The 25593-nt window shown below is 34.3% G+C and overlaps 1 protein-coding gene across 2 annotated transcripts in view; it reads left to right on the top strand.

The window, feature by feature from the left end:
• Nucleotides 1–25593, top strand: part of foxg1a (forkhead box G1a) — a 74183-nt gene that overhangs the window by 1761 nt on the left and 46829 nt on the right. For both annotated transcript variants that reach the window (XM_072698946.1, XM_072698945.1), the window contains exons 2-3: nucleotides 2846–2890; nucleotides 3344–3416. The gene's annotated coding sequence lies outside the window, so the exon portion shown is untranslated. The remainder of the gene's footprint in view (nucleotides 1–2845; nucleotides 2891–3343; nucleotides 3417–25593) is intronic.

Below are 25593 nucleotides of genomic sequence, written 5' to 3'. Positions count from 1 at the left end.
ACCATCAGTTCAACCGCCAGATGTCCATGTTTGCAGTATTATCACGTATCATGATTGCTCTGGTGGATTATGATTTTGCTAAATTAAACACTAATTTGTATTGTTATTTTCAAATAAATGTGTTTTGAAAGTACAGTAAGAACGCCCGTACTCAAACCATGGCTTTTTGTTATTTTGTCCTTTTCCTATAATCAAATAAATACATGAAGAAACATTCCTTTACAATTTTGTTCTTATTATTGTTACTTTTTAGACCAAAGACTGGATTTAGAAATACTCGAGTTATTTGAGTATTAAATAACACCTAGACGAATCGTTACTGAAGGGGACAAAATCAATGAATGCCTTTAGCTTGTGTTGTGCATATTTTAATGTATGTGGTCACGACCAGGTCACATTTCTTTTTGTAATTAGAAAAATGTTAAAGCCTATTGTGATTATAGGTTAACTTTGCGAACGTGTAACTCGTGTTGAGTAAATGCCTTATAAGGTACTGAGTGATTGTTAATGTCGTCTTTAAATTTCATGATTGTGATATTGTGGTCTTATGCCCGTGTTTGTCGCTTTACCGAACAAAATAAAACAATAGGTTACGTCCATTTATCATGAACACTTTGTCTTTTTTGCAGTTGGAATAGAAAGAAAGAGGGGAATGTCCGCGTTTTTAAGTGTTACACGAATACTTAAGTACTTCTGAGCGGTATCGTGCATTGGCAGGTCCTAGGTTATTTCTGTCTCCCAAGTAAAAAGCGATTGAAGCTAGTTTCGTCATCCTATAAAATAGTTACAGTGTGTTAATTAACTATATCGCTAAATCGGATTTTAGAATTGCGTAAATCACATAATAACGAACATTATTGATTTATACCAAAGCTGTAATATGATTAAATGTAAACATATAACTGATATCCGCGCAATAAAATTCAAATATAATTCATTGTTGATAAATATAGTTTTTAGGGTTGATGGCTCTCTACTGTTTATCCACAATTTAATTACTGCTAAATATTGACACGCACATACGGACATACACATATATGCAAATACTTATCCGCATATAGACAGGTAGACTTGAATAGATTTTATGTTTACAGTTTATCAGTTACCTGCAAGATACAGTACATAAGTTCCTTTTATTATTGTTTACGGTCTTTTATTGTTATTTTGGTGGATATCATTGTTGTAGTGTTTGTTCTTGTACATGATATTTGTAAAACACAGTTGTTTGGGCGCGGGAGCGTACCTGAAAAGTTTTCTTTAATCCGAACCCGCTTACATCTAAAATGCAGTATTAATTTAGAATAAAATGGTTTAATCCAATATATATTGCAATTTTATATAATTCAAGCTTTTTCATCTCTATATTTTACCTGTAATTTTAGAAAACAGTTTTTACATGCTCTTGAATTTGATGGGACAAAAGACGGTAATAGGATATAAAAAATAAAATCCAATGTAGTTAATTTTATAAATAAGGATCATAATAAATTTGCTTAATTTTAAGGTAATAATGTGCAATATAACCACCGATTTTCTCAACAGAAAGGAGTCTTTTTTCAAAATGATATTCTTAACATGTTAAACGAGTTGGCTTTGAACAGGCAGAAACCCCAATGTGTTTTAAACAATGCATTTCCTATTAAAATGCTTTAAAATCAACAGATCAATTTAAACATGCAGTGATCTGGGTTAATTTATTTAAGTTGTTAACATATATTCAACTCATACTTAGTAAACATATATACATACAGCATTTTTCAGTTTGCGTAGAATTTGCTTAATCTATATGGTCCATGAAGGTACCACAGTACTTTTTACAGTGTACGTGCTGTCCCCGCTAAAATATAGGTATTTAAAGGAATGCAGGCAAATCGATGGTGGTATATTACTAATAAACACACACAATTACAGTGAGTAATTTTCTTTTATATTTTTGCACATTGCTCCGTGTAAAGCCTAAATATTACAGAATTTAACATATTACATTATGAATAAACATTTGTTTTTACCAAGGGCTGATATTAAAACGTTTATGATATCATCAATTCAAATATTCTATTATTTCTCAAGTTCTGAATTTTTCTATGTTTACGGAAAAAATAGATTATGGACACTAAGATTCTAAAGTAAGTAGTTCGTAGTGTAATCCGAATTTCGTTTTGTGTAAATTAAACGTGTACGCGAAAATAATATTAAACGGCGTATTTCATTTAAGTTACTTAATAAATACATATATGAATATTTAATCATTCAATTAATATTACTACCGTATTTCTATTTCTAGGTGCAGACACTAGTATTTCAAGCGAGCGGAAAATAAGAACTAGAGAAGGACAATTTCTGTTTTATATATATGTATATGAACATTACGATTAGAGAAGATGATAATTATTTGGAGTCAGTACAAAATGGACGTCAAATAGCGATTGCGCGAATTTATTATGTAAGGGAAGACGATGTTTGTGTTTTAGGATCGATGTCTCTTGGCCGAGAGATAAGAACCACGAAGGCGTGGTTCTGAACCAGAAGTTCTTCGTCTAAGCTGCATTGTACAGATAATACACACACACACACACACACACACACATTCACTGTTCCTTATATATATATATATATATATATATATATATATATATATATATATATATATATATATATATATATATATATATATATATATATAATGAACAGTTAACAGTTCAGACATCACCCGTTCCTGTAGTTATTTTTTTCCTGTCCATACCTCTTTAGCTCAACGGAGCATTCACAGTATTTGTTCTATTAGAATTTTACGTTCTTACGTTTTCCCACTTGAAAATAATGTTTTGTATCGCAATTTTTCCAGATTGGAGACAAGCAACACATCCTTAGGCCTATATAATTTCCATACGTGAGTACTTGATAAAATACTTTTTTAAATATTGATTTTTTTTATTGGTTAGTCACGGGACAGTCAAATTATATTTCAATTCATATATTAGCAATCCCGCCCCCCGCTTTTCGCAAATATGAATGTTATGCCTCTGCGTTTAACTTGAATATTTTTATTATTGAAGGTGATGCGCTGGGATTTAGTTTTCATAATATGCGTTTTATTTTCGACACTTAGATGTTTCATTTTAAAATCATTGCACATCTATGCAAATCTGGATCGCATCCGATGCTATGAATATGTTGACACTGCAGTGTTTCAGGTAGTATAATCATGTTAAAATTAGCATTAAAATAAGTATGCGTAACTCAGGAATATTGCATGTATTTCTTGGCTGAATCCAAAATATGGGTTAAATGTATAGTTTAACAATTTATGGGGTTAATGTACTGTGTAATTGCTATTTTACAGTGCAGACTTTGCGTGCCAACGAAAGGAGCAGAGGCACAGAGAACAGAAACGGTACTATTCATTGTTCTCTTTGGTGAGATTTCGACTTTTATCCTTGTTAATATATTACATGAAACGTATGGTTCACTGTATTTGTTATGGCTCGTCCATAAATATCTTTCTTGCAGCCAAAATATGTAAGGTTAGAACTATTTGTATTGATGTGGTGTTTTTAAATTAAGATAACGGATTAACCATAGACATATTAAGTTTCACTAAAACAAATTTTACTGCACATGAATTTACCAGAAAGCGGTTTAAAGAGGGGGAATCTTTTTCATCGCATATCTATTTTGTTACACTCAATTTAAAAATGTAATGACGTTTTTATATATTTAGAAAAACACTGGTTGTTTAACATGATTCTCGAAGAGGTGGTGATCTGGAAGACGAAAAACAATAAAAGATTAGGTTCAAAGAAATCTGAGAGCGGCAGATTGAGGGCGCTCGAATCCTACCGTAAATATCGGTCTAATCAGCATTTTTTTCTGCATAGCTTTTCAGTTAATAACCAGAATAATATTACTTGTAACAATTTCATAATATGTACACTTAGTATTAGCTTTAAAGTGACCTTTTTGCAAACATTTAAGTGCATTTATATATTGAGATAGAATTTTGATTAAAGTGGATATTTTTTTAATTAACGATGTAATTAAACCGAGCCAATTAAAATAACCCGAGACTGCATTATTGCAATTATCAATGACATCAAGTTATTTAAGAGGCAAAGTAAACTTTTTTATTATGTTGAAAAGAGAAATATAGGCCTATCAAAATTAATGAAAGCCGGCGTATAGCCGTAGCAAACCCGTTCCCAGATTATTTGTACAAACTTTATGTAAAACATTCTGTGTATAAGAAAAGTATCATTATTAGCCATTTTGATCAACTTTTAAAGAGTAATAATGTGAGGTAAATTTCTTAGAAAGATTTATAAAACTATTAATTTACTGGAGCATATTTTAAACATCCATTTGTTTGATTGTAAATAACATATAATCAATATATTTATACGGTAATTAGATTTCGCGATTAGTTTTTGAGAAAACATATTTATCCTTTTTATTTTTTCTTAGACGAGGGGACGTAGGCTACTGAGATTATGACGATTTAATCTAAACTGCGGATAAATTTTAAATATTTTGTCCATTACGTGGATATGTTTTGGCAAAGTAAAACATTAATATTTAGTAGGATTCATTGAAAACGCTGTGAAAAACGCATATTTGTTCACGTTTTATTATTATTTTTAAAGAACAATGGAGTTTAACAGGAAGCTTATAAAACCCAGTACATATTATCAAAACCTGTACGAATACTAGGATTAATTGACAATTTGATGTTAGCCTTATAGATTGTGTAGAGGAATGTTTCTAAAAACAGAGATTTTTACACTAAAGTTTAAACTGGAAATCTTTAGCTTGTTTGAAGTTTACTTGAAGCAACAATTTGCCATGATGTTTCCACGGCCAATCCTTTCTATACTCTAAACTCGTCATGCCGGACGGAAACAGAGGGATTTGTGTGAATGAATTAGAAGACACTCGACAGATCGTGAATAATTGTTTTAATAGCCAAGCAAAGCGTGCGACTGGGTGCACAGAGCTGTCGGGTTAAACAAACAAGTTGTACCCTGACAAAATCGGATTGTTAAAGTGCAAAGTGGTGTCATTCCAATTTACCTTCCCTTACCGCAAAACCACAGATCTTACAGCCGGGAGTTCAAATGTTCAAATTAAACAAATATAACAACATTTTCTTTTAGTGAATCTGATCTTTATTTGTAGTACCGGAGCAAACACTACCGCGACAGATAGATGATCTCTGATTCTTCAGCGCTAACCGAAGGTAACATTTATTTTAAAAATCTTATAACCGATAAATACAAATAGTTATGGACTCAATTTAATTTTTACAGGAGTATGTATTCCTTCGGGCAGCTTTACCTCTTACACATTATATATGGATAATATGGTTAAAGTTGGAGAAATCGCAAAACAAACAAGAAATAACACGTATCGCCTGTACATTATTTCTGTTTATTAATTATCATTATCGTCAGTGCTAGCGTATTTTCATTGCATATATATCTCGTTTCTAAATATTTATGTTAAAAATACATTTAAAAATACATTTAAAAACGCGGACAAACGCATGCACAAAATACACATATTTGACATTCATAAATTTTGCTCAGTTTATAAAATAAATAGATGTAATGGGTGTAATAAGCAAAACGAGGAATGTATTATAATTTCACCTGCTACTACTAATACTACAACTGCTACGCTGCTGCTGCACAATTTGAATCAATTTTGCATTGTTTTAATACTATGCAAAAAAAAACCTTTTAACGATACCATAAAATCACATTATACACTCAATACTCGAAATTTATTCGTAGGATGACAGGTTTTCAATAAAAACAATATAAAACTTTTCGATATTTCTGTTTTTTCGAATTTGTTTCATTAGCTTTGTATTAAAATATTATTGCCTTTTGCGAATGGTTTTCTGATTATTTTCAAGCTTAAGCTCTAGCCTATGTCTCTGTGTGTTCTAGAATTGTTCGTATGTGCGCAGTGTTTGGAAAGCAAATTCTCATTCTGTTCAGTAACTTCTATAATCGACGGAGTTAATAGGCCTATGCCATGACCAAGGCAATCCAGTGCTGCACACCAAACCGAACACGCGTAGTTGTTGTGATGTTCTCACCACGGTATTTTTTTTAATCAAGTTGCGGGCATGCTGTATAAGTTAAAGGGTAAGACTGCTGTTGTTAACTTTATATTGACACAATTCAAGGAATAATGCGCTTCATTGTCTAATATGTGTTTTAATCTGAGCAGTTCTGAGATAGTTTACTACAAGAATTATCATGGAGAGAGACAGCAGATTTCAGCATTAATTTCAACATGAAATTCACTATTAATAAGACTTACCTGACTGTTGGATATAACTTTAAACTGAGATAATATGAAACGTGCAGTAACATATATGTAACGTGTAAAACTAACGTAATGTTTGTAGAACAAGATTAATTTAATTTTAAAATGTCGATGGAAAATGTATGCAATACACGTCTTTGAAATTAGGGACTGCCTTAGCTGTGAGGTTGCTTTAGAAACGTCAAAATCATACTTCCGTATTGCCTTGCACATATTTTCAATTTCTGCAGTAATGTAATACTCTTATAAATGTAATTTACAATGCAGGCATATCAATAGAATATGTGCTAACATCTATGGTACATTTTACAAAACCATGATCTGTGTAATAAAAGAGAACAGGGTAGCAGAAATTTTACACTATTATCAGAAGGTTGAAGGACTGTAATTCCAAATAATCCAAATGAACGGCTGCCATTGTTGTTACTGTTGTTACCTTTATTCTATTGTTGCCAGATTTGTCCACCTTGTGTATGTAAAACCTTGGTCTTTGGGGTTATGCAGTTAGATTTATCTCACTTCTCTTATCCACTGACCGGTCTGCCGGAAAAAAATTGTGGACTTGTAATATAAACACCAACATAAATGTGTAGTATACAGCGTTCTTGTTTGGTCATTATTAAGTAATAAATTCATTCCCGACTGGCGAATGCAAAATAAAATTAGATGCGTGTTAATTAATTTTGGTTTTAGTAAATTAGTAGTATTAGTAAAGAAATAATAAGGTAGCAGTAGTAGTGATAATAAGGTAATAAAAAAAACTGTAATTCTTTTTTGAGTTCAGTGTTTCAGTTTCTATCATCATCATCATCATCATCATCATCATCAACAACAACAACAATAATAATATAGATAAGTGGCTACAGAAAATGGATTATTATTATTATTATTATAAAATAGAAGCAAATGATAGTGAATATATATCCATATGATATATTGACATTAAAATATGAACTCCTAGTGTTAGTAGCTGGACTGACACATGCGGATTGACCTTAATACCTAATACATTTTAATCTACAGTTCTGTTTTCACACTGACATGCTTGATTGTATTTAGAAAGATATATCTGTGTATATACACCAAAATTTGTTAATACAGCCTATGATAACCCTTATTGTGTTTTTAATTTTAAATTTTACAAATTACATTTGTAAAAACTCATATATAAACAATAACTAATAATCATTAGGTTTTTTTATTTGTTTGAAAAATTGTGTCACTTTTGGTAACAATTTTAGCAATATCATTAACATTTTTTTGTTGGTGTTTTGTTAGAGTTCAAATATTAAAGAATAATACCAATATTTCATTAAACCTGTTTGAATTTTTTTGAATTTATGCTATTGTACGCAAAACTAAAAGTTTAAAATATGAATGCATATGGAATCATACCATTTTGTTAGTATATTTTGAAGAATTAACCCATAATTTCCAAACTGTCCAAACAAATTCAACATAAATCCAAGATATTAAATTGTGTTTGAATTATAATACAAGACCATATGCTTTCCATAAATGAAATAGACAGAATTTCATTGAAAAAAATAATTATAAATAATTTCTATTAAATAATCTCCATTTTTTGTGGGTCGTTTATTTAAAAATGTGCACATAATGTTTGATGTAGGTCCTAGTGTATATGAATTAAGTCTCTTAATACTGTCTGTATTATGACAACTGTGGCAACCACTAATCTACTACAACGCCAACATTGCATTGTACAATATTTTTACTACACCATACACTATTTAGTGCATCTTCATGTCCTGAGAGATTTTAAATGTTTGTGTTCATAACCTCAAATTCTTTTCAAATGCATTTATATGTGGAATCAATCTTATGTAATCATTACATTTTGGGGATTGTACCTTCTAAAATGCAAAATACCCATCATGAGAATTCACAATGGAAACTGTAAACAGAATAAAATATGGCATTCAAATGTACATGTAAGTTATTAAAACCTATATTATAAGACATTTGTAAGATTTACCTCCTTCGTGTCATGTGTTTACAGACTCATTGTAATTCGTTAGACACCCGCATGAATTGTTGGGCATTTTTACAATGTGTCATACGAATCTGCAGGAATTCAATCACACATTTCTCAAACATTTTGAGCTAATTAAATTCAGAATTCAGGTAGATGAATACATTACTATACATCACTTCCCCCTGAACTCTTTGGTGTAATAGAGTGTTGTAAAATAACTAAATAAATAGTGTTTGATGTCACTTTAAAGACGGAAACATATGTTTCCTTGTCATATGTTCCATTTTCAAGAAAAACTTAAGTATAGGAATCCTATTTTTCCTCCAACAATCACATAGGATGGAAAGAAGATGAGAATTGTTTTCAGCATATTTTTTTCCTTGTGGGAGAGGCAGGTTGTCTGTCACTAGAGTGTAGGCGACAGTCTGTCTACTAGCAGTAAACTGATCTTTCGAGAGCTGGAGGAAAACGAGCAAGATTCCAGGGTTGTGAGCTGAGATATTGATCTACCTCAACCACCTAAACAAAGCCTCACCTGTTTCCCTTGTCCATCCTCTATATTAGTCAGTCTAATGCTTGTTTTGTTTGACGTTTCTTTTATTTCTGTGGATTTGAGCTTTGATACACTTTGGGGAGTATATAAACACCTTGTACTTGGCCATCTATGTCTTTTCCTGAGCTCCTGGTACTTAAGACCATCCTATTTTTCTGTGCACTAGAACAGAAATATACTATACTCGGTCTTAACAATTAGGTCAAGAACAAACGTTTTTGTTCTGTGAAATAGTGTCCAGTAACATCAAGAATGAGATACAACTAATTACTCCTTTATGTCAAGTTAAGGTTTAATAAGTTGGTTCCACTAAAAGGTCTTGTATTATTTATCAAAGATCTCTTTGAGCTGCTTGTTAAACATACTTGGAATTTGTTTCTGTGCTTGTAAGATTGTATCCTTCCTGATTTTGAGGAAACTTATTGGGGTTTTTCTTTTGAGCCACTGGAGCATAAACTTGTGCCTTGTGTATTTTTTGTAATATTTATGCTGGGAATATAGGTTTCCTTGCAAATGTTGACACATTATATTGACAGATTAGCACACATAGATGACTGACCAAATCTTTGGCAAAAACAGGCTTTTGAAAAATACCCAAATAATGAGAAATGTCAAGGAATGTAGTTTGCATGTAAGAGATCAGGAACCCCAAATACTGGCAAAATTGATTCCTAGTGCATGATGTTATAGAATTCGGTGTTCAGTATTGAGGCTGATTCATGTCCTTAAATATTTGTTTTTCAATATAATTACTCACACAGGAGAAACATAAGAAGAGACCTGGAGCATGACAAACTGACTAACTAGCTAAAAAAACGAGTAAATAAATAAGGAAATAGATTCAAATATTTAAGAAGAATGATAAAGAAGCATTTATACTGGCATACCTTTAACTTTATTACATCATTTGACTTCTTAATGTGAGGGCTCCATTGAAAAATTTTTTTTTAAGCCAAACAAAGCAATGCAAAAGTCCAACAAAAAACAAACAATTGGTTAAATAATATTTTCCAATTTTTATAAATAATATGCATTTCAGTACTAACAGTGTTGCTGAAACTAATGCAACATATATAATATCATTTTATTTATAATAATACAATATAAATTTTAAGTGTATGACTTTCTTGTTATTTAAAAAAAAATATTAAGCATACTAAACGTAGAAGTAATATAAAACACAATGAAAAGAAAATGTATGTTACAGACCTTTAAAATACTTATTTGCATTCTCTTTGCACCTGTATACAATGGAATATCCAAAACTTTATTCTATTTTTAGTAGAAAATAATATTTCAAATATTTTCTAATGCAAGTTTCAGCTTTATAGATTACTTTTCCATAAAATACCACAGAAACCTTATAATGTGGTGGATGCTGGGGCTATAAAATTAGGTTGTACATTCATTGGATTCTGAAAAATATGAGAAACAATGCTAAGTAATCTGTACAGGAAGTTAGAATCTATAAAGAAGGTCCCAAATAGATTTTATATGCTGGATTTTTTTTTTGTATAATGTACAGCTGCAATGGATTGGAATTCTATGAAGAATGTATTCATCTGCACATTTTCCTAAAAAAACAAGCTGTATATTAATACCTTAATTAAATATTATTGTTACATTTCTGGTTCCATTTTACATTTCTTTATCATAAATATTAACAATGATATTAGCTTTATGCTTTGCTTGAATAATAGGCATAAAATGACTATAGTAAGCAAATCTGAATTACCACTGTAATTCAGATAAGTTAGAAAATATGTTAGCTTTCACAGTCTGTGTATCTTTAAACAAGGGAAATATTCATCAATGCAACTTAATGAGAAGATACTGGTTAAAAAATTTTTCTTTACAGAAAAGACCCACAGAACAATAATGTAAAGGTTAAAAAAAATTTGCAACCATCCCAAGATATACAAAGAAGAGATGCAACTATAACCGTAATCACATTTATATTTTATTTAATAATAGTTTTACTGGATAAGTAAATTAACAGTTTACAAGTAGCCGATTACAATGTAATAGTTACCAAAAATGTAAATTTTACTAGTTTAACTAAAAAGATAACAGGAAATACTGCAAAGCAAAATCACATTAGGACTTTTTTTAATGTTTACAATGCTTTTCAGTAAACCGTGTTTGCATAAAGGGAAGACATAATTTCTTTAAACAAATGAACACATGGTGCACTTCACTGCTTAATCAGGAAAAAATACTGTTACAGACATGCTCACAGATTTTGAACTACAGTAGAGTGTATGTACTGTAGTAGTTGTGCACAACAATATGGGCAATACCACTGATTTTTCATTGGTGTGTTTTGTGAAACATAACTTCAAAAGATAATCATAGAGGCATTGTTTCAGTATAATTTTCATTTCTGAAACAAATTTCTGAAATTCTGATATAATAAACTGGAATATATCTAAGCTAAATACAAATAACCAACCAATAACTAAATTCTCTTAGCAAAAAAAAAAAAGTCAAACAATGAATTTCAAATGGTGTGAGTGTGTACATGCCCTGTGGTGAACTGGCATCCCGCCCATGTGCCTTATGCCCTGTGTTGTCAGGGAGAGGCTCCAGGTCTGCACATGAGCCTGACCAGGATAACTGCTTAGAAGATGGATGGGTGGCTCTCAATAAAGGATTTAGATATAAAAATCTTTCAGTTGACCTGCCCTTTCATTATAATCTCCCAGATTTTGTTGTTATGTCTAAAGGTTTCTAAAATGCATCATTGGTCTTATATCATAAAACATGCAGGTAAGTGTATGGCTTCATTTGCCATACCTGCTCAATATATGGATTCAAGTGAAACTGAAAAATATTGAAGAATATTAAAATATTAAGAGCTGATGAATGATGATGAATATGTAAACCTTTGAGGTACTCTGAATTATTCAGGTGTAATAAATAAAATATATCACTGAACATCAAACAACACTAAAATTCAAACCAAAAGTTTTTCAATCAATATAGAGACACGTTTCCACATTTAGGGTATTTTGAGAAACACCACTCTATGTAAACTGTAATACTTTTCTAAACTGTTCAGAACATGTCACATTACATAAAGCTAGAATTTTTAAGAAGAGGTTCAATTGTTCTTTTATAGTAGTATAACATGTTAATTTTTGTTGTACTGCTGTATACCACCCTAAATCTTGCATACTGTAAGGTTTTTATGAGCTATTTAACAAATACTTTTTGCTTTTATTGCATTTTCATTGTTGCCCTTTTCCTAGGTATCTGGCAGAGCTCATTGCTGTAGATGTGAATCTATTTCTTCATGTGTTGATCTCCCATGCTGGGAATGTTTTCAGTAGTAATCAAGGTCCGTGCAACTTGTTTGTGAAATGTTTTGCCTTTATAGTTTAGAGGTGCTATACTATTTGTAAATAGAGAGGCATGTAGTTAGTATTTGATTAAACTACTATAGGCGCTGGATAAAAATAACACAATACTAGAATTTTAGAATTCTAGAATTCAGATTTTTTTATTAATCTTTTTCCATTTCCATTTTGGATTCCTTATATCAGATTTAACAGCTGCAACTTGAAACCAAAATGCTTTTTAAAAAAGATATAATGTAATACAAAGTCAAAAGAGTGATACCATTTCAGACACGTACCAAAATGTACTAATCTTCTAAATATAATCAACAAAAAAAACTTAAAAAAAAACTTATTTTAAACATTTATTTTATATTTATGCAGTTACCATATTAATTTTCTCATATTTCCAAAGCAGATCCTGGGCATGCTTTTTCATTTTAGTCCAATAAAACAGTTAAGCAGATGATTAAAAAACAAATAAGTACATTTACTGAAGGTAATTTCCCCTCTACATAACTACATTTTCAGATAATGTATATATTCTATGTTATTTGGCAAATGTGTCAAATTAGTTTCACTGTTAGAGTACCATTTATATGACATAACTCAAAATGGTAAGGGACATTTCAAGAAGTCTGTAGCTAAAAACTATTGAATACTGATTTAGTGAACATTACAAGTGGTGCCATTGGTCCATTGTTTTAATATTTGCCAAAAGTTCAATGACGTCATGTGTGGTGATATTAAATAAAGTAACAATATTTACATTTTGCCAGGAGGTGTAACTCTGTCATTGCAAGTTGGGACCATTAAAATATGTTGCATTTCTACATACAATTTGTTTAACATAAGTAAAAATATGTTGAAATACAGTGTTTGTGGGTCAAAAACACCTGTCAAAGAGTAAAATATGACCATTAAGGATTGTGACTGGGAGCCTCTAGTGGCTGGCATTGATCAGCTGACTAGGGAGAGTCAATTGGCAGGGTTTGGCTTGGGAGGCTTACTGCAAGGCTTCAATAGTGGGTGAGGTGTATGTGAGTTCCTGGTTGCCAATGGTGAAGATTGTGCCAGTCATCCAATCGGTGCTTAGCCCTCCCACATGGTGCCAGCTGATTTGCACTGTGAAAAGACGGCTGAATTGGCAAGGTTGTGAATTAGAGGAGCACACATCAGCTACCCTCAGCCTTCTGGCAGACACAAATGCTGTTGTGCAATGAACGACAAACAGCTGAGCCTAAACAATGTCTCTTTCTATCTCTCTCTCGCTATCTATGCAAAACACACACATACATGTATATATGTATAATTACACCAGCCATAAGGAGATATGCAATTTATTTTAGCTCAAAGAAAACTCTTAATATCTGTCAAAGAAATGGTAGAATCTCTAAAACATGCCAAGCAGAAGAATATAACGATTTACAAGTAACAGATGCACAAAGAAGGCAGTCCTTCTTTTTATGAAATTTGCATCTTGTAAACAGAGTGCTAAACTCTTTGTTCTTCTTGCTTCTTGACAGACTGCCAATGCTTTCTGTATGTGAACGGTGTGAATCACACACATGGACACAGATTTGTCATATATCTATTTGAATGCATCCATCCAACATCAAACCTCTTGTTTTGGATGGGGTCCCAGTGGGGCCAGGCAGCATAGGGCACAAGGCCAGAGTACACCCTGGATGGGATGAGAACACACGCACAGTTACACACTGCAGAGACACCAATTAGTCCAACTGCATGTCTGTGAACTGCAGTAAGAAAATGCAGAGCCCAAAGAAAACACACACACGATAAGAACATGAGCATTGTGCACATGAAGAGTGCAGGCAGGTTGCGAGCCCTCAGCCCTGGAAGAAGTGAGGCAGGAGTGAATAGATCTCTGTCCTGCCCCCTTTAAAAGTAGATTTGTAGATTTATTTTATTTTTTTTATTAGACTTCAGAGATTTGATGGATAACTGATTTAGCATGAGGATTACAAATTGAAAGTACTACGCCATCATACACACACATACACACACACACACGCATGCACACACGCACGCACGCACACACACATTATAATATGTAAAAGAACACTCAACTTACATAATTAGACAGAAAATCTGTCATTCTTATATTACAGATTCTACAAGTACAGCTCCAAAAGCTAATAAGTTATCTGAAACTGAAGGCATTAAGACAGATGATCAAATTCACAGAGAAAGGAATATGAAGTTTCCATTATACCCAATGCAACATATTAAACACTGTCACTGTTGTCATGTCTGCCACGACACCAATAAACCTTTATTGTAACTTCACTATCCATAATGAGCTTGTGCTGAACAGCCCCGCCCTCTCTTCCCTCCCTTGGTGCTAGCACCTGAAAACAGAGAAACACCTTTTTTGTGCTTGTGATGGTCTTTGAAATTTGTGAAAATAAAGGACTGCAGAAATCCATTCCCCCTGCCAACAGCGCAGAGCATGGAACCAAGTTTGCCCCTGCCACCAATTTCACAGACCAATTATCTACTTGGAATCATGGGAGTTAAATAAACAAACAGCAGCCCCCACTGCGCGACTGCAGGTCTCAGGCTAGTGGGAGACATGCAAGCCTCTGAGGCATTTAAAAGGATCAATTCTTCATCAAACAGTGCCCACAAAGGTCTGCTGCTCTGGCTTCCAGGTCTTTTGTTCATTGGGTGCCTCATTTATTGGGTGTCTGTTTTCACAAATCCATTCCTTATATATATATATATATATATATATATATATATATATATATATACATATATATATATATATATATATACACACACACACACACAAACATATATGTGGTCCAGGTATACCTTACCTTGTGGGGACCAAATGTCCCCACACCATGATGAATACCCATTTTTTTACCTTAAGGGAATACTGTCTTTTATAAAAATCTGTGACTGCAATGAAAAAACTAAAAATACAAAAACTCGTATTTTGTTTGGTTACTTATGGTTATGGTTAGGGCTGGGTAGGGGTTAAGGTTGTCATAGTTAGCATTAGCATTTTTCCCATAAAAATGAATGAGCGGTCCCCAAAAAATATGATTACACGAGTGTGAGTGTGTGTGCATATATATACATATATAATTATATATCTATATCTATATACATATATATATATATATATATATAGAGAGAGAGAGAGAGAGAGCGCGCAATTGGTTTCCCAAATTTTTCCATCAATTCTAAAATTTCTGCCCTATTATTTTTTTATTTTTTATTTTTTTCCCCTTTTACTTTGATTTACGACTACAAAGACAACAGCAGTACTGTTTTGTTGCAGTTGGTCACTCTTGAATTACTCAAGCAAAGCTATTTTGAAAGGATTGGTTAATAGCTGTTGAAAATCAATACTACCCTAAACTAATGGAAGGTAATTCACGGTTTAAATCGTAAAGTCCTGTCAAAGTATATGACACATAAATTCTCTTGTCTATACATACACACATGCACACACATATACTTGAAGAGACACACATACAAATCCTTTGAATTTGTCACATTTTTGAAATTTACTAATTTATGTCATGTGAAACGTACCTCTAAACGTACCTCTAAACTATACTCTAACACAAAGAAATACCAATTGTGATGAGTTTCATTTAAAGATCTCATTTCATGATTGAATTCTATAAACTGGCATAGGATACATTTATTAAGCCCTAGCATTATTTTTCAGATGCTGATTTTTTTTTTTTGTCTCCTCGTGCATAAAATGCTGTTTTTCCTGGTTCTTAAAGTTCTTTTTTTTAACTAACTTCACATTGCCTGCTGTGGCTGCTTTTCCCCCCACATGTAGGCTTAGTGGGGCTTTGTCAATGACATCGTTTCTCAACATTTTTATTTTCAGAGAGACTAAGCTTTTGTGGAATTATTGTAGTAGTTACATTTGTTGTGAGAACTTTGGACAGAGAGACAGGAAAGCATCCCTGGATGTGGTTTTTTGACATGGCTCTGGATCAATCCACAACCAGTAAATGGATATTATTAAACAGCATGGGGTGGCTCACACAGGGGATGAGGCCTTACGGAGAGCAGGCGGCTTGGCGGCTCCTCTTGCGCACTGCAACAGGGCAATTGTCGACACGCTTTTTCCTGCCAATCTGCAGCTCTCTTCCAACTGTGGCTGCCATAGCAACCTGTTCTTACCCGCCGTGGCAGCTGGCGGCCCTCCGCTTATAGAGTTGTGCGCCTCTGTGATTGCTGCCTCTTAAAATGAGGGAAAATGGCCTCCGTAATACTCATGGCCTTTCAGCCCTCCAGTGACTCAACTTGGACAGCAGAAATGAAAATAGTCTGAAAAACACCACGATAGTTTGATTCCACAAACTGTGTACAGAAAAGTGTGTGAATCTGCGGAGTGTGTTCTGCTTACAGATTTTGATATGTGTGTATGCATACCATGCCCACTATAATATAAAACAGAGATATTTTCTTGTCTCTTTAGAAACAACTGTTACAGGTTACACCTGTTCTATTCAATGCTACCATTAGACTAACTATAAAATATTTAAAGGACTTAAAAAATGAATAGACAAAGAAATTTAAATAACACTATACTACATTCACATTTAACAATGTCAGCATTTGAATGCTGTGTAATTATTAAAAAAATATAAAAGCAATACATATGGAAAAATAAAAGCTGAAGTCAGTTTCAGAAGTTTAATTTTCATGTCTTTAAACAGAACAAATTTGTTATGCAGATGTACTCAACCAGCACTGAGCACAGATATTCTGTATCACACACAGACACACACACACACACACACACACACGCACATGTAGGGTAAACATATCCTTATGGGGACCACTCATTCATTTCAATGGGGAAAAATGCTAATGCTAACTATGATAACCTTAACCCCTACCCTGCCCTAACCATAACCATAAGTAACCTAACAAAATACAAGAGTTTTTGCATTTTTAGTTTTTTCATAGCAGTCACTGATTTTTATAAAATAGAGTTTTCCCTTATGGGGACCAGGAAACCGGTCCCCATAAGGGAAAAAAAACGGATATTTATCACGTTATGGGGACATTATGTCCCCATAAGGATAGGTAAACCCGCTCGCACAGACACACACACACACACACACACACACACAGAGTGTTTCATTTTATACTTAAGGAATGAAAGTAGGGAAATGAAAGTGTTTCACTTTACAGATGAGTAACACTTGATACCAGCTACCTATTACTTTAACCTTGCAGATTAATTCAGAAAGATGAGGAGGTTGATTCAATAGCACTAAAACGAACATGCTCTCTAATATTCAGTGGAACTAATGCAAGAGTCAATTATTTGTTACCTTGAGCTAACTAACTTACTGTAATAACTATTGCTAATTAGCTATATTACACTTTCGTCAAAGATCCTGCAAAAGCTTTCCTTGCCAAATAGCACAGAAAGCACATTTTTAAGGTTTTGTGTACATGGAAATATTTTGGCAAATGAAGATGGCAGTGTACAATATAGCTGTTGTTCTTTTTTACTAATAAATTTAAATTTGTTTCAGAGGCCAGTGATTCTACTCCTCCCATGAATGACTAGCTGATTCATTGATGTCTCTTTTCTTTTACAGGCCAAATATGCTGCTATTAATTCACGGTATAAGCTATCCCTATATATCATTGGTTAAAGCAAGAGGTGTCACTGAGTGCCAAACAAAAAAATAATAATAAATAAATAAAAATAAAATGTAATGAGCATGAAAAAAGAAAATTGTGAAAGTTTCTTCCAAATTTTATTTGAGTATGTCTCAAGTAATTGTAAATATAAGTTTGGTGTGCACTTAAGAATATTGTTAAAAGCTTTGGATCTTTGAAATAGTTTGATAGCTTTTAGGTTGGTCCAAAGAGAGTAGATATGCATACATGCTTAAAATGCTGAAAAGGAAGCACAGTTCACGCACAAACAATCCTTATCAGAAAATCCAAATACATAAATTAAAATAAATGACTACATGTGACATGATTTCATTCAGAATTATACCCAGACAGTGAATAATTCTGACATTATTTATAAAAAATATAATAATATTTGTCCAAAGATCTTATTGCAGATAGAGAAGTAAAGAATTTGTTTTTAAGATAGCACCTTCTCCCAGTAATAATAAAAAAGAAAGATTTTTTTTTCAGGGATACTTCAGGGTTGGATGGTGAACAAAACAATGTGATACAGGGGTAGGAGGACAAAGTAGGAACTTGACTACAGGATTGAAGATGGGCTTAAGAAAACAGTGGAATGAAAAAAACATACAAGGAAACAAAATGGGCATCAGGTCTTGGTAATGGCTGTAATGGGGGTGCATGCTCTGGCATTAGGGTCTGGTTGCACGTTCTGTGCCTTAGGGGAAAACATAAGCAATTTTTATGTGACTTGTAATAAGGTACAGGTGATGTGAATGATTATCCTCACCTGATTTCACCCTGCCCAGGGACATTCACGTCCCCCATCTCACAGTGGCCGTCATATTATACATTTCAAGTGCTGTGATTCATTTTTCTGAAACTTATTCATTTACAGGTTGAGCCATTATACTAGCTAATGTCACCTAATAGCACAATTGATCTTAACTAGTAGTATCAGAGGATTAAAACAAAAAAAAAAGTTCAGTTTGCTAACTAAGCATGCTATTAAGATTGAACATGAATGTTAAAAATAAATAGTTGCTATGAAGTGCAAAATTAAAGGATGGCTAGCGCGCAATCACAATGAATCCAACAGGCAGAGCAGGCTGTTTTTCAGGTGTTGGCACACTTTTCAAGTATCAGAGCACTATACAAAATTCATATGGGGTTATTTTAGTCAGATGCAAAACAAGGTTAAATATTATCTTAATAATAATATTGTCTAAATAATAATAATGTCTTAATAATCAGTCCTGAGCACGTAAAGCAATTAGAAGGTAGACATATTACAATAAACAATTTCTTCATAAATTATATTAAAAATGTCATATTTGTTTCAGTACCATATTCTCCCTTGTAATAAAAAGAGGAATTTTTTTTGTTGTAATGTTATGATTTTTGTTGAATTCAAATTCAGGTGCCTCAAAGCTTTATGGCTGAATTAAGGTCCAAGTTATTTCTGGGCATGCTTCTTCCATGGATTCATGGATGCAATCTTGTTCCAGTTTGTTTACACAATCTGCTGACTATTAATTTTGTTTTTATGACTATGTGTATGTACACTGCCTGGCCAAATAAAAAGTCATACACTTTAATATATCAATGGACCTCCTTTAGCTTTGATTATTCATTGTGGCATTGTTTTAATGAGCCTATGCAATGCTTCAACATTTATTTTAATCCAGATTTGTATTAATATTTTGCACACACAAAACCACTCTGTAAGTCCAGCACATCCCAAAGACATTCAGTAATGTTTTGAACAGTTATGAACTTGATTCCAATACTTTCAGCTATCTCCCTAGTTGCCTTCTTTACTTGATGCAGGCCAATAATTTGCCCTTTGTGAAATGCAGTAACATCTTTTCTGCGACCACGTGACGCATCTTCAGACATGGTTGTTTAAGAAATCAGAAGCTACACACTGCATCAGTTAAAATTAAAGCAATTAGTACCAGCTGGAACATATTAATCACTGCAATAATGATCCAGTAATTGGTTCTTAAGTATTTGCTTATTGAAATTAAAAACAGCAACTTTTGGCCAGCCAGTGTATAAAAGCCCAAAATATAGTGAGTGATGTGTCAGGGTATACACCACCCAGGCTGGCAGAGCAATTCCACGGTCAGGCCCCTACTTGACTCCCTTAACTGAACTGCCTCAGGAACTATCAGACAATACTTTCTCAGCTGTACTGTATGTTGCTTTATATAAAAGCTTCTGCTAAATAAATGTAATGCATAATCGAAATAGGATGAATGTTTTCTGGAAATTAATGGATAAAGTACTCAAGGCCTCAAAAATTCCACACAACAGACTTTGCTAGAATTTCTTTATGGTGGCATAAAAATAAAAATTTTAGCAAACACTGGACTAATGGTCTAACTTCTCTGGGGGCCCTAGGCTGACATAGGTATTGAGCCCCTAAGCTGAAAGAGTCTTAGCAAAATGAGTTTAAAGAGAAATGATAGAAAATTAAAAACAAGAGAATGTCAGTAATATGCTAATCAAAGCGTGGGGTGCCAGTGGTACAACTTACCAATCAGTGTGGGGGTTGGAATGCTGTCGGTAACATTTGCCAACCTGGGGTGCGTTTCTCGAAACCATCGTTGCTACCTACGTTAGCAACTTGCGTGGTTCGACGCAAGTTGCGTGGTTCGATGTAAGTACGACGCAGGTGTTTCTCGAAACCATAGTTCAAACTACATAGGTAACGATACTGCGGACTTACGTGGTACGATGCATCGTTAAACGACGCAGGTGTTTCTCGAAACCATAGTTCGAACGAACGTTCGCAAACACTGTCGTTAAGTTGTGTAGTTCGAACTACAGCTCGCGAGCTGTAGTTAGAAGCGTAGTTATATGTAAATTCGTCAGCGATGGTGGAAAATGCAGTTTAATAAGGTATAGTCACTGTGTAAGTAAGAAATTTAATAATCTTTAATACCTAATAAGAAATAATTTAGCTCTACGATCACATATAATGTGAAGGTGTCTGAAAATGTAGTTTGAAACGTAATTGTTGTGTGGGTCTCTGGTCATAAGTACGGTAACTGTCTGTAGTGAGCAATCGGTCTTTGTCAGTCATGTGTCTGCACTGTCTGACACGCCCCCATTCGCCATTTTGAAGGTATTCAAAATGTGATTTAGTATGACAGCCTTTCACACAGCACGAGTATCCCATCTTTCGAAGGATAAAGGCGGACGCAAATGCTTGCTCTTGAGTTATATACCTCCAAAATGGCGATTCGACCCACAATACTGTACACTGCGACTATAGCGAGTGTGACGTCAACTGTCAAAGACCGATAGGGACAAATCTCAGACTGCAAAGTATTAATTAGCACAGGGGTGGCTAATTTTATCCAGAAAGAGCATGCAGCTTTTCACTGCAACTCCGTGCTTAGAGCAAAACGTAGAGGACCGATCGACTGAAGAGGTCGCACAACTGGGTTTGAGCAACTGATCCAACGGTTATCCCAAAAAAAAACATGCCAACACACCGGCCCTTTCCATAATGGAACAGTGGAATGACACTACAGCGGTCAGATACGAATCCATGCCTTTGTACTCGGGAAATGTCGTCTGTAATGTTTGGTTATTACACACACCTGTGTATTCCAGTCAGCCAGTATAACAATATTCTGTAAACGACAACGTCGGAATAAAAGTTATTCTGTTTATCACTCCAAGGAGCATCGCATTATTTTTCCGCGATTGCTAATTTTCATTTTATTGGCGTTGTGTGACTGACAGAAATTGATGTCACAAATAAATATATATGTGTGTGTGTGTGATTATTATATATTTTACACAGTTCGCGAGTGTTTGTACGCGACCGGCTGTGAAAGTGCGTTGTTATTTGTTGCGCATGACTTGCCGTGAGTCTGACCAATCAGCACTGGAACCACTGTAGTTCCAACTACATAAGTCCTAACTAACTAACGTGGTTCGAACAACTGTGGTACGACGGTTTCGAGAAACAGTCGTTGGTCGGATGTTGGTTAGTTTGAACTACCATAGTACGATGCATCGTTAATGCTAACTTCCGTCGTTGTTCGAGAAACGCACCCCTGGGCGAGGGTGATATCATGCTGGTGGATCAATCAATTAGATTTAAAAAGTTGAACCATTCCCTCTTGCCGTGGCCCTTGGGTGTAGCCTAAGATAGCCTATGCCTCACACCCCCAAGGCTAAGGTTAATCTTGAATTTTTGCATACATTTGTTTAATTGTGTTCTCTCTATGTCTGTTTACAATTTGTCAACTGCTCTAACAGAATAGTATGAAAGACATAGGATCTTTGCGCTGTTTTTATCTTCTGTTTGGCTACTTTGTGCCGGTTCAATTGACAGTGAAACAACCAGTAGACTCCATTACATAGTCCATTACAGCTGGGATGGCGGCAACTTCGTCTATCCTGAAAATTGTCTCTAGAAATGCAAATAATAGACATTTTGCTCTAATTTAATTGATCATATTATCCATATTATCTTCATGGGTCCCCTACTTTTTGGGGGTCCAGATGGCTGCCTATACTTGCCTCACATGAAAGCACATGAAAATGTTATTGATTGGTCGGTAACACTAACAAAGGAAAGACTCATGCAGTTGACTTTTCCTTGTTTGTTCCTCATTATTACCTACCCCTAGATCCAATGTTTGTGGTGTCATCTCAGTAGTGTCAATATATTAACAATGTATTTTTTATGTGGAAATATTGTATTCAGCTGGAAGTAATACAATTAAACTTGCTCAAATTACACACTATAATGGCTCCTGGAACAGATTACAGTGTTTCACATTTTAGCACATTCATTATCATAAGAATGACAACCTATAATTTTATTGACAGGTCTAGAATAGTTCTTTTTATAGTAGATATTAAAAATGGAAGTTGTATAACATAAATGCAAAGCATTATATGTATATACATACAGACTAGTTAACAAAGTTAAATATGTCTTCAAAATACATACAAACAAACTGCCTGTACATTAGTCATTTTCAATACTTTTCTAATAGGGCAGTATTGTAGTTCAGTGTTGGCCAGAGTTGTGGAGTGTGTATGGAGTTTGTTTGTTATACTTGTGTTTGATTTCCTCCGAAAAAAAGTGTTTGTGAATTGCCCATAGTGTGTGACACTGTGCCCTGTGATGAACTGGTTTCCCATCCAGGGTGTCTCCAGCTTGATGCCATGTGCTTCATTGGTCAGGCTCCAGACTCACAATGACCCTGCATACAATAAGCAGTTAGTGAAACTGGAAAGATGGACGCCTGTTAATGCATTCTGATGTTATGAAAAAATGACATAATCTGCTGAGATCAGGATTCATTGTATTTTTTGAGAGAAAAAAAGAATGTGTATTAAAAAGTAGACTAAATTGTTTAACTTAAATTTTCAACTTGCATGTACTGGAATATGGACAAGATGTTTTAGTAGAATAGGCTAAATTCCTCAAGTGAAAGAAAGGAAAATCTTAAAGGTGAATCTGGCTATAAAATACGTCAGTCTGCATGTTCTGTTGGAGTTGCAGTATGGCTCCGTGGCTAGTGACGCTGCTTCAGGGTTGGGAGTTCAACCCCCCCCCCCACCCCCATACATAATCCCCCCCCAAGTCATTCAGGTTTGCTCTGGCTGCTCCAGGATTGTTTACATTCGCTTGTCAATCTGAGTCCAGCTTCTCCCATGAACCTATGATCATAAGGGTGTTATGCTACACTCTAACAGGTTTTCTTACAGGCACTCTTAAGAAACTGAATAATAATTTAATAACCAAGATAAAATTATATGTTAAATGAAAATGTATAAAGTCAATTGCTATGTTTTAGTTACATATATTCTGAATATTCATTTTTAAAGTTGTCTGGTATCATGCATACTGTATGACAGGCATTCAAACTGTGGGGTGTGAAGGAATTTCAAGGGGGTCACAGGTGAGGAGACATAAAATAGAGGACTGTGCATGAGGTTTGAGGTGGGGGCAGAGCTATTTCGAAAATGCAACCTTAAGAAATATTAAAAATAATGTGAACGAATTGAAATAACTTAATAAACAAATTAAAATGAAAAATTTAAGCAATAATTTATTTTTAATTTTATTTGTGTATTTGGGGTCAGTCTGTGTGAGTGTATGTGTGTGGGGTGAATCAGGACAAATATATCAGCCATAGGGGCTCTGTCAATAAAAGTCTGCTGTAAGTTGTCGTCTCTATATAGATAGAAAAGGAGTACCAACACAAAATGGAGTAACAGAAAACAGAACAGAGCTCTGGCGCTTTAAGAAGAGACTTAATTCAAATAATGTAACAGACATCAAGCACTATGAAAAATTAACACAATTAATTAGCACATAATTAATAAATACTTTTCTGCATAAAGCAGACAGACAGGGGCAGCATTCCATCAGCAGCTGCGGCACCAAAGGGGGTGCAGTCACCTTGAGGACACTGATTGGCAGCTGTCGTATAAGCAACAACCAAGCTCCCTCAGGGTTTCTAGCTGTGGTCTTTCTGGAAGTTGGCTCCAGGTGCATGGAAGGTGTCAGGTATGCTCATTTACTAAACTATTAAGTCTGTGGTTTGTGTTTCTCTAGAAAGCTATCTCATCAACAAGCAAGGGCAAAGTCAGTGAAGTTGCCTTCAGGCTGGCTGAGTAGGTCACCCTATCTGTAAGGGGTGGACAACAACAACTGACTGATCAAATCTGTGGGTGGAGCTTCGAGTTATGTCATGTTAGCTGCCTTAGCAAAAAGGCACCAGAACTGTCATCAGGCTGGGTGCATCAATGTTGAGTTGTCAGTATTATTTAGCTGGCCAGGTAGTACTACCACCTGATGGCCTAAGGTCAATGACCTTCCTCAACAAATCACTAGATTATAGCTTTCTGGCCATTTCTGGCCCCAGATTCTCCCTGCTCTCAGATCCCAAATGGTGCCGGTTTAGATAGGTAACACAGTAGAATAACACTGAAATATGAAGTTTTGGGGTTCTGCCACCGCTAGATGTGTGGGCACCGTCTTCTGAATGTTTTTCTTATTATTTTTCATTGTTTCTTTTTTCCAGTTCTATACATTATAGAGCTTTTGCATTATTACAGAAACATGACCTTAATGTGATTATTATTAAAGAAATAAAACACAAGAACAAAGCTTGGTGCCTTTAAGAAAATACTTTAAAAATACAGCACAACTCAAACATTATTAAAATGTATTAAACACAGAAAACTACAAATCCATATTCAGCAAATAATCAAAATATTATGAAACCAAATATGGGCAACCTTGTCTTTGTTACAAACAAATCTTAAAATTAATCTTTTAATCAACATGAACTGCTAACAATTAACATGAGCTCCCAAAATTAGTTCCATCAGGGGCCCAGGTTGTCCACTATTAATTAGTGCATTCCTATATAAAGCAGATATCTCGCCAGTGCCTGCTAAATGGGTGGAACAGGTGCATGAGAATGCAAATCGGCAGCACCAGGAGGCACCAGCCGTTAATGAACACTAGCGGTTGCACAAATAGCCAGTGACCTGCCTTGGGATGCTGGGTTTCTTCTATTCCAGGTACTTACTTTTTTGTAGTTGAATATATGTATTTCTTGGCCAGTATCATCTGCTGATTTCTTGTGTCTGACTTGGTGTAACAACAGACGTATAAATGTTGGAAGTCCTCCTGGTGCTGGCAAACTGCTCTCTAGCTC

This window comes from Paramormyrops kingsleyae, chromosome 14, assembly GCF_048594095.1.
Source record: "Paramormyrops kingsleyae isolate MSU_618 chromosome 14, PKINGS_0.4, whole genome shotgun sequence".
Classification (NCBI taxonomy): domain Eukaryota; kingdom Metazoa; phylum Chordata; class Actinopteri; order Osteoglossiformes; family Mormyridae; genus Paramormyrops; species Paramormyrops kingsleyae.
This window is presented reverse-complemented; position numbering and strand designations above follow the sequence as displayed.